The sequence below is a fragment of the Oncorhynchus tshawytscha genome, linkage group LG08 (genome assembly GCF_018296145.1).
Source record: "Oncorhynchus tshawytscha isolate Ot180627B linkage group LG08, Otsh_v2.0, whole genome shotgun sequence".
Classification (NCBI taxonomy): Eukaryota; Metazoa; Chordata; class Actinopteri; order Salmoniformes; family Salmonidae; genus Oncorhynchus; species Oncorhynchus tshawytscha.
In genome coordinates, this window is record NC_056436.1 from 4,243,594 (window position 1) to 4,253,855 (window position 10,262).

A 10,262-nucleotide genomic window follows, 5' to 3' on the forward strand; every position below is an offset into this window, starting at 1 on the left:
GTCTGTCTGTATATCTGTCTGTGTGTTGGTCTGTCTATCTGTGTGTTGGTCTGTCTATCTGTGTGTTGGTCTGTCTGTATATCTGTCTGTGTGTTGGTCTGTCTATCTGTGTGTTGGTCTGTCTGTATATCTGTCTGTGTGTTGGTCTGTCTATCTGTGTGTTGGTCTGTCTGTATATCTGTCTGTGTGTTGGTCTGTCTATCTGTGTGTTGGTCTGTCTATCTGTGTGTTGGTCTGTCTGTATGTCTGTCTGTGTGTTGGTCTGTCTATCTGTGTGTTGGTCTGTCTGTATGTCTGTCTGTGTGTTGGTCTGTCTATCTGTGTGTTGGTCTGTCTGTATGTCTGTCTGTGTGTTGGTCTGTCTATCTGTGTGTTGGTCTGTCTATCTGTGTGTTGGTCTGTCTATCTGTGTGTTGGTCTGTCTGTATATCTGTCTGTGTGTTGGTCTGTCTGTATATCTGTCTGTGTGTTGGTCTGTCTATCTGTGTGTTGGTCTGTCTATCTGTGTGTTGGTCTGTCTATCTGTGTGTTGGTCTGTCTATCTGTGTGTTGGTCTGTCTATCTGTGTGTTGGTCTGTCTATCTGTGTGTTGGTCTGTCTATCTGTGTGTTGGTCTGTCTGTATATCTGTCTGTGTGTTGGTCTGTCTGTATGTCTGTCTGTGTGTTGGTCTGTCTGTCTGTGTGTTGGTCTGTCTATCTGTGTGTTGGTCTGTCTGTATGTCTGTCTGTGTGTTGGTCTGTCTATCTGTGTGTTGGTCTGTCTGTATGTCTGTCTGTGTGTTGGTCTGTCTATCTGTGTGTTGGTCTGTCTATCTGTGTGTTGGTCTGTCTGTATATCTGTCTGTGTGTTGGTCTGTCTGTCTGTGTGTTGGTCTGTCTCTATATCTGTCTGTGTGTTGGTCTGTCTATCTGTGTGTTGGTCTGTCTATCTGTGTGTTGGTCTGTCTGTATGTCTGTCTGTGTGTTGGTCTGTCTATCTGTGTGTTGGTCTGTCTGTATATCTGTCTGTGTGTTGGTCTGTCTGTATATCTGTCTGTGTGTTGGTCTGTCTGTATATCTGTCTGTGTGTTGGTCTGTCTATCTGTGTGTTGGTCTGTCTATCTGTGTGTTGGTCTGTCTGTATGTCTGTCTGTGTGTTGGTCTGTCTATCTGTGTGTTGGTCTGTCTATCTGTGTGTTGGTCTGTCTGTATGTCTATCTGTGTGTTGGTCTGTCTATCTGTGTGTTGGTCTGTCTATCTGTGTGTTGGTCTGTCTGTATATCTGTCTGTGTGTTGGTCTGTCTATCTGTGTGTTGGTCTGTCTATCTGTGTGTTGGTCTGTCTGTATATCTGTCTGTGTGTTGGTCTGTCTATCTGTGTGTTGGTCTGTCTCTATATCTGTCTGTGTGTTGGTCTGTCTATCTGTGTGTTGGTCTGTCTGTATATCTGTCTGTGTGTTGGTCTGTCTATCTGTGTGTTGGTCTGTCTGTATATCTGTCTGTGTGTTGGTCTGTCTCTATATCTGTCTGTGTGTTGGTCTGTCTATCTGTGTGTTGGCCTGTCTATCTGTGTGTTGGTCTGTCTATCTGTGTGTTGGTCTGTCTCTATATCTGTCTGTGTGTTGGTCTGTCTGTCTGTGTGTTGGTCTGTCTGTATATCTGTCTGTGTGTTGGTCTGTCTATCTGTGTGTTGGTCTGTCTGTATATCTGTCTGTGTGTTGGTCTGTCTCTATATCTGTCTGTGTGTTGGTCTGTCTATCTGTGTGTTGGTCTGTCTGTATATCTGTCTGTGTGTTGGTCTGTCTCTATATCTGTCTGTGTGTTGGTCTGTCTGTATATCTGTCTGTGTGTTGGTCTGTCTATCTGTGTGTTGGTCTGTCTCTATATCTGTCTGTGTGTTGGTCTGTCTATCTGTGTGTTGGTCTGTCTGTATATCTGTCTGTGTGTTGGTCTGTCTATCTGTGTGTTGGTCTGTCTGTATATCTGTCTGTGTGTTGGTCTGTCTGTGTGTTGGTCTGTCTCTATATCTGTCTGTGTGTTGGTCTGTCTATCTGTGTGTTGGTCTGTCTCTATATCTGTCTGTGTGTTGGTCTGTCTCTATATCTGTCTGTGTGTTGGTCTGTCTGTGTGTTGGTCTGTCTGTATATCTGTCTGTGTGTTGGTCTGTCTGTATATCTGTCTGTGTGTTGGTCTGTCTATCTGTGTGTTGGTCTGTCTATCTGTGTGTTGGTCTGTCTCTATATCTGTCTGTGTGTTGGTCTGTCTATCTGTGTGTTGGTCTGTCTGTATATCTGTCTGTGTGTTGGTCTGTCTGTGTGTTGGTCTGTCTCTATATCTGTCTGTGTGTTGGTCTGTCTGTGTGTTGGTCTGTCTCTATATCTGTCTGTGTGTTGGTCTGTCTCTATATCTGTCTGTGTGTTGGTCTGTCTGTGTGTTGGTCTGTCTCTATATCTGTCTGTGTGTTGGTCTGTCTGTATATCTGTCTGTGTGTTGGTCTGTCTATCTGTGTGTTGGTCTGTCTATATCTGTCTGTGTGTTGGTCTGTCTATCTGTGTGTTGGTCTGTCTGTATATCTGTCTGTGTGTTGGTCTGTCTATCTGTGTGTTGGTCTGTCTCTATATCTGTCTGTGTGTTGGTCTGTCTATCTGTGTGTTGGTCTGTCTGTATATCTGTCTGTCTGTTGGTCTGTCTATCTGTGTGTTGGTCTGTCTCTATATCTGTCTGTGTGTTGGTCTGTCTATCTGTGTGTTGGTCTGTCTGTATATCTGTCTGTGTGTTGGTCTGTCTCTATATCTGTCTGTGTGTTGGTCTGTCTGTATATCTGTCTGTGTGTTGGTCTGTCTATCTGTGTGTTGGTCTTTCTCTATATCTGTCTGTGTGTTAGTCTGCCTCTATGTCTATCTGTGTGTTGGTCTGTCTCTATATCTATCTGTGTGTTGGTCTGCCTCTATGTCTATCTGTGTGTTGGTCTGCCTCTTTGTCTATCTGTGTGTTGGTCTGTCTGTATATCTGTCTGTGCATTGGTCTGTCTCTATATCTGTCTGCGTGTTGGTCTGTCTCTATATCTGTCTGTGTGTTGGTCTGTCTCTATCTATCTGTGTGTTGGTCTGTCTCTATTTCTATCTGTGTGTTGGTCTGTCTCCATGTCTATCTGTGTGTTGGTCTGTCTCTGTCTATCTGTCTGTGTGTTGGTCTGTCTCTGTATCTGTCTGTGTGTTGGTTTGTCTCTATGTCTCTGTGTGTTGGTCTGTCTCTATGTCTATCTGTGTGTTGGTCTTTCTCTATGTCTATCTGTGTGTTGGTCTGTCTCTATATCTATCTGTGTGTTGGTCTGTCTCTATATCTATCTGTGTGTTGGTCTGTCTCTGTGTCTATCTGTGTTTTGGTCTGTCTCTATGTCTATCTGTGTGTTGGTCTGTCTCTATATCTGTCTGTGTGTTGGTCTGTCTCTATATCTGTCTGCGTGTTAGTCTGTCTCTATATCTGTCTGTGTGTTGGTCTGTCTCTATATCTGTCTGTGTGTTGGTCTGTCTCTATATCTATCTGTGTGTTGGTCTGTCTCTATATCTATATCTATCTGTCTGTGTGTTGGTCTGTCTCTGTCTATCTGTGTGTTGGTCTGTCTCTATATCTGTCTGTGTGTTGGTCTGTCTCTATATCTGTCTGTGTGTTGGTCTGTCTCTGTCTATCCGTGTGTTGGTCTGTCTCTATATCTGTCTGTGTGTTGGTCTGTCTCTATATCTATCTGTGTGTTGGTCTGTCTCTGTCTATCTGTGTGTTGGTCTGTCTCTGTCTATCTGTGTGTTGGTCTGTCTCTATATCTATCTGTGTGTTGGTCTGTCTCTATATCTATCTGTGTGTTGGTCTGTCTCTATATCTATCTGTGTGTTGGTCTGTCTCTATGTCTATCTGTGTGTTGGTCTGTCTCTATATCTATCTGTGTGTTGGTCTGTCTCTATATCTATCTGTGTGTTGGTCTGTCTCTATATCTATCTGTGTGTTGGTCTGTCTCTATGTCTATCTGTGTGTTGGTCTGTCTCTATATCTATCTGTGTGTTGGTCTGTCTCTCTGTCTATCTGTGTGTTGGTCTGTCTCTGTCTATCTGTGTGTGTGTTGGTCTGTCTCTGTCTATCTGTGTGTGTGTTGGTCTGTCTCTGTCTATCTGTCTGTGTGTTGGTCTGTCTCTGTCTATCTGTCTGTGTGTTGGTCTGTCTCTGTCTATCTGTGTGTTGGTCTGTCTCTGTCTATCTGTGTGTTGGTCTGTCTCTGTCTATCTGTCTGTGTGTTCGTCTGTCTCTGTCTATCTGTGTGTGTGTTGGTTTGTCTTTATATCTATCTATGTGTTGGTCTGTCTCTATATCTGTCTGTGTGTTGGTTTGTCTTTATATCTATCTGTGTGTTGGTCTGTCTCTGTCTATCCGTGTGTTGTAACTGAGAACAGATGGTTTTTACGTGCTTCAGCACTCAGTGGTCCCGTTCTGTGGGCTTGTGTGGTCTACCACTTCGCGGCTGAGCCGATGTTGCCCCTAGACGTTTCCATAACAGCACTTACAGTTGACAGGACAGCTCTAGCAGGGCAGAAATTTGACGAACTGACTTGTTGGAACGTGGGCTGGTCCAGGTGAGTTATTTGGTGGTGTCTGGGGTCAACATGGGCTGGTCCAGGTGAGTTATATAGTGGTGTCTGGGGTCAACATCAACGTGGGCTGGTCCAGGTGAGTTATATAGTGGTGTCTGGGGTCAACATCAACATGGGCTGGTCCATGTGAGTTATATAGTGGTCTCTGGGGTCAACATCAACATGGGCTGGTCCATGTGAGTTATATAGTGGTGTCTGGGGTCAACATGGGCTGGTCCAGGTGAGTTATATAGTGGTGTCTGGGGTCAACATCAACGTGGGCTGGTCCAGGTGAGTTATGTAGTGGTGTCTGGGGTCAACATGGGCTGGTCCAGGTGAGTTATATAGTGGTGTCTGGGGTCAACATCAACGTTTGCTGGTCCAGGTGAGTTATATAGTGGTGTCTGGGGTCAACATCAACGTGGGCTTGTCCAGGTAAGTTATAGTGTGGTGTCTGGGGTCAACATGGCCTGGTCCAGGTGAGTTATATAGTGGTGTCTGGGGTCAACATGGGCTGGTCCAGGTGAGTTATATAGTGGTGTCTGGGGTCAACATGGGCTGGTCCAGGTGAGTTATATAGTGGTGTCTGGGGTCAACGTGGGCTTGTCCAGGTGAGTTATATTGTGGTGTCTGGGGTCAACATCAACGTGGGCTGGTCCAGGTGAGTTATATAGTGGTGTCTGGGGTCAACATCAACGTGGGCTGGTCCAGGTGAGTTATATAGTGGTGTCTGGGGTCAACATCAAAGTGGGCTGGTCCAGGTGAGTTATATTGTGGTGTCTGGGGTCAACATCAACGTGGGCTGGTCCAGGTGAGTTATACAGTGGTGTCTGGGTTCAACGTGGGCTGGTCCAGGTGAGTTATATAGTGGTGTCTGGGGTCAACATCAACATGGGCTGGTCCAGGTTAGGTATATAGTGGTGTCTGGGGTCAACATTAACGTGGGCTGGTCCAGGTTAGTTATATAGTGGTGTCTGGGGTCAACGTGGGCTGGTCCAGGTGAGGTACATAGTGGTGTCTGGGGTCAACATGGGCTGGTCCAGGTGAGTTATATAGTGGTGTCTGGGGTCAACATCACGTGGGCTGGTCCAGGTGAGTTATATAGTTGTGTCTGGGGTCAACATCAACATGGGCTGTTCCAGGTGAGTTATATAGTGGTGTCTGGGGTCAACATCAACGTGGGCTGGTCCAGGTGAGTCATATAGTGGTGTCTGGGGTCAACATCAACGTGGGCTGGTCCAGGCGAGTTATGTAGTGGTGTCTGGGGTCAACATCAACATGGGCTGGTCCATGTGAGTTATATAGTGGTGTCTGGGGTCAACATGGGCTGGTCCAGGTGAGTTATATAGTGGTGTCTGGGGTCAACATCAACATGGGCTGGTCCAGGTGAGTTATATAGTGGTGTCTGGGGTCAACATGGGCTGGTCCAGGTGAGTTATATAGTAGTGTCTGGGGTCAACATCAACGTGGGCTGGTCCAGGTGAGTTATGTAGTGGTGTCTGGGGTCAACATGGGCTGGTCCAGGTGAGTTATATGGTGTTGTCTGGGGTCAACATCAACGTTTGCTGGTCCAGGTGAGTTATATAGTGGTGTCTGGGGTCAACGTGGGCTGGTCCAGGTTAGTTATATCGTGGTGTCTGGGGTCAACATCAACGTGGACTGGTCCAGGTGAGGTATATCGTGGTGTCTGGGGTCAACATGGGCTGGTCCAGGTGAGTTATATAGTGGTGTCTGGGGTCAACATGGGCTGGTCCAGGTGAGTTATATAGTGGTGTCTGGGGTCAACGTGGGCTGGTCCAGGTGAGTTATATGGTGTTGTCTGGGGTCAACATCAACGTGGGCTGGTCCAGGTGAGTTATATAGTGGTGTCTGGGGTCAACATGGGCTGGTCCAGGTGAGTTATATAGTGGTGTCTGGGGTCAAAGTGGGCTGGTCCAGGTGAGTTATATAGTGGTGTCTGGGGTCAACATCAATGCGGGATGGTCCAGGTGAGTTATATAGTGGTGTCTGGGGTCAACATCAACGTGGGCTGGTCCAGTTGAGTTATATAGTGGTGTCTGGGGTCAACATCAACATGGGCTGGTCCAGGTGAGTTATATAGTGGTGTCTGGGGTCAACGTGGGCTGGTCCAGGTGAGTTATATAGTGGTGTCTGGGGTCAACATCAACATGGGCTGGTCCAGGTGAGGTATATAGTGGTGTCTGGGGTCAACGTGGGCTGGTCCAGGTGAGTTATATAGTGGTGTCTGGGGTCAACATCAACGTGGGCTGGTCCAGGTGAGTTATTTGGTGGTGTCTGGGGTCAACCTGGGCTGGTCCAGGTGAGGTATATAGTGGTGTCTGGGGTCAACATCAACGTGGGCTGGTCCAGTTGAGTTATATAGTGGTGTCTGGGGTCAACATCAACGTGGGCTGGTCCAGGCGCGAGTTGTGTAGTGGTGTCTGGGGTCAACATCAACATGGGCTGGTCCATGTGAGTTATATAGTGGTGTCTGGGGTCAACATGGGCTGGTCCAGGTGAGGTATATAGTGGTGTCTGGGGTCAACATGGGCTGGTCCAGGTGAGTTATATAGTGGTGTCTGCGGTCAACATGGGCTGGTCCAGGTGAGTTATATAGTGGTGTCTGGAGTCACCATCAACGTGGGCTGGTCCAGTTGAGTTATATAGTGGTGTCTGGGGTCAACATCAACGTGGGCTGGTCCAGGCGAGTTGTGTAGTGGTGTCTGGGGTCAACATCAACATGGGCTGGTCCATGTGAGTTATATAGTGGTGTCTGGGGTCAACATGGGCTGGTCCAGGTGAGTTATATAGTGGTGTCTGGGGTCAACATCAACGTGGGCTGGTCCAGGTGAGTTATGTAGTGGTGTCTGGGGTCAACATGGGCTGGTCCAGGTGAGTTATATAGTGTTGTCTGGGGTCAACATCAACGTTTGCTGGTCCAGGTGAGTTATATAGTGGTGTCTGGGGTCAACATCAACGTGGGCTTGTCCAGGTAAGTTATAGTGTGGTGTCTGGGGTCAACATGGCCTGGTCCAGGTGAGTTATATAGTGGTGTCTGGGGTCAACATGGGCTGGTCCAGGTGAGTTATATAGTGGTGTCTGGGGTCAACATGGGCTGGTCCAGGTGAGTTATATAGTGGTGTCTGGGGTCAACGTGGGCTTGTCCAGGTGAGTTATATTGTGGTGTCTGGGGTCAACATCAACGTGGGCTGGTCCAGGTGAGTTATATAGTGGTGTCTGGGGTCAACATCAACATGGGCTGGTCCAGGTGAGGTATATAGTGGTGTCTGGGGTCAACGTGGGCTGGTCCAGGTGAGTTATATAGTGGTGTCTGGGGTCAACATCAACGTGGGCTGGTCCAGGTGAGTTATTTGGTGGTGTCTGGGGTCAACCTGGGCTGGTCCAGGTGAGGTATATAGTGGTGTCTGGGGTCAACATCAACGTGGGCTGGTCCAGTTGAGTTATATAGTGGTGTCTGGGGTCAACATCAACGTGGGCTGGTCCAGGCGAGTTGTGTAGTGGTGTCTGGGGTCAACATCAACATGGGCTGGTCCATGTGAGTTATATAGTGGTGTCTGGGGTCAACATGGGCTGGTCCAGGTGAGGTATATAGTGGTGTCTGGGGTCAACATGGGCTGGTCCAGGTGAGTTATATAGTGGTGTCTGCGGTCAACATGGGCTGGTCCAGGTGAGTTATATAGTGGTGTCTGGAGTCACCATCAACATGGGCTGGTCCAGTTGAGTTATATAGTGGTGTCTGGGGTCAACATCAACGTGGGCTGGTCCAGGCGAGTTGTGTAGTGGTGTCTGGGGTCAACATCAACATGGGCTGGTCCATGTGAGTTATATTGTGGTGTCTGGGGTCAACATGGGCTGGTCCAGGTGAGTTATATAGTGGTGTCTGGGGTCAACATCAACGTGGGCTGGTCCAGGTGAGTTATGTAGTGGTGTCTGGGGTCAACATGGGCTGGTCCAGGTGAGTTATATAGTGTTGTCTGGGGTCAACATCAACGTTTGCTGGTCCAGGTGAGTTATATAGTGGTGTCTGGGGTCAACATCAACGTGGGCTTGTCCAGGTAAGTTATAGTGTGGTGTCTGGGGTCAACATGGCCTGGTCCAGGTGAGTTATATAGTGGTGTCTGGGGTCAACATGGGCTGGTCCAGGTGAGTTATATAGTGGTGTCTGGGGTCAACATGGGCTGGTCCAGGTGAGTTATATAGTGGTGTCTGGGGTCAACGTGGGCTTGTCCAGGTGAGTTATATTGTGGTGTCTGGGGTCAACATCAACGTGGGCTGGTCCAGGTGAGTTATATAGTGGTGTCTGGGTTCAACATCAACGTGAGCTGGTCCAGGTGAGTTATATAGTGGTGTCTGGGGTCAACATCAACGTGGGCTGGTCCAGGTGAGTTATATAGTGGTGTCTGGGGTCAACATCAAAGTGGGCTGGTCCAGGTGAGTTATATTGTGGTGTCTGGGGTCAACATCAACGTGGGCTGGTCCAGGTGAGTTATACAGTGGTGTCTGGGTTCAACGTGGGCTGGTCCAGGTGAGTTATATAGTGGTGTCTGGGGTCAACATCAACATGGGCTGGTCCAGGTTAGGTATATAGTGGTGTCTGGGGTCAACATTAACGTGGGCTGGTCCAGGTTAGTTATATAGTGGTGTCTGGGGTCAACGTGGGCTGGTCCAGGTGAGGTACATAGTGGTGTCTGGGGTCAACATGGGCTGGTCCAGGTGAGTTATATAGTGGTGTCTGGGGTCAACATCACGTGGGCTGGTCCAGGTGAGTTATATAGTTGTGTCTGGGGTCAACATCAACATGGGCTGTTCCAGGTGAGTTATATAGTGGTGTCTGGGGTCAACATGGGCTGGTCCAGGTGAGTTATATAGTGGTGTCTGGGGTCAACATCAACGTGGGCTGGTCCGGGTGAGTTATATAGTGGTGTCTGGGGTCAACATGGGCTGGTCCAGGTGAGTTATATAGTGGTGTCTGGGGTCAACATCAACGTGGGCTGGTCCAGGTGAGTTATATAGTGGTGTCTGGGGTCAACGTGGGCTGGTCCAGGTGAGTTATATAGCGGTGTCTGGGGTCAACATCAACATGGGCTGGTCCAAGTGAGTTATATAGTGGTGTCTGGGTTCAACGTGGGCTGGTCCAGGTGAGGTATATAGTGGTGTCTGGGGTCAACATCAACGTGGGCTGGTCCGGGTGAGTTATATAGTGGTGTCTGGGTTCAACGTGGGCTGGTCCAGGTGAGTTATATAGTGGTGTCTGGGGTCAACGTGGGCTGGTCCAGGTGAGTTATATAGTGGTGTCTGGGTTCAACATGGGCTGGTCCAGGTGAGTTATATAGTGGTGTCTGGGGTCAACGTGGGCTGGTCCAGGTGAGTTATATAGTGGTGTCTGGGTTCAACGTGGGCTGGTCCAGGTGAGTTATATAGGTCATACTAAACCTGAGACTGATGGTACTACCACTCATAACCACTAGAGGTCCTACTAAACCTGATACTTGTGTACTACCACTCATAACCACTAGAGGTCATACTAAACCTGAGACTGGTGTACTACCACTCATAACCACTAGAGGTCATATTAAACCTGAGACTGGTGTACTACCACTCATAACCACTAGAGGTCATACTAATCCTGACTCGTGTAGTACC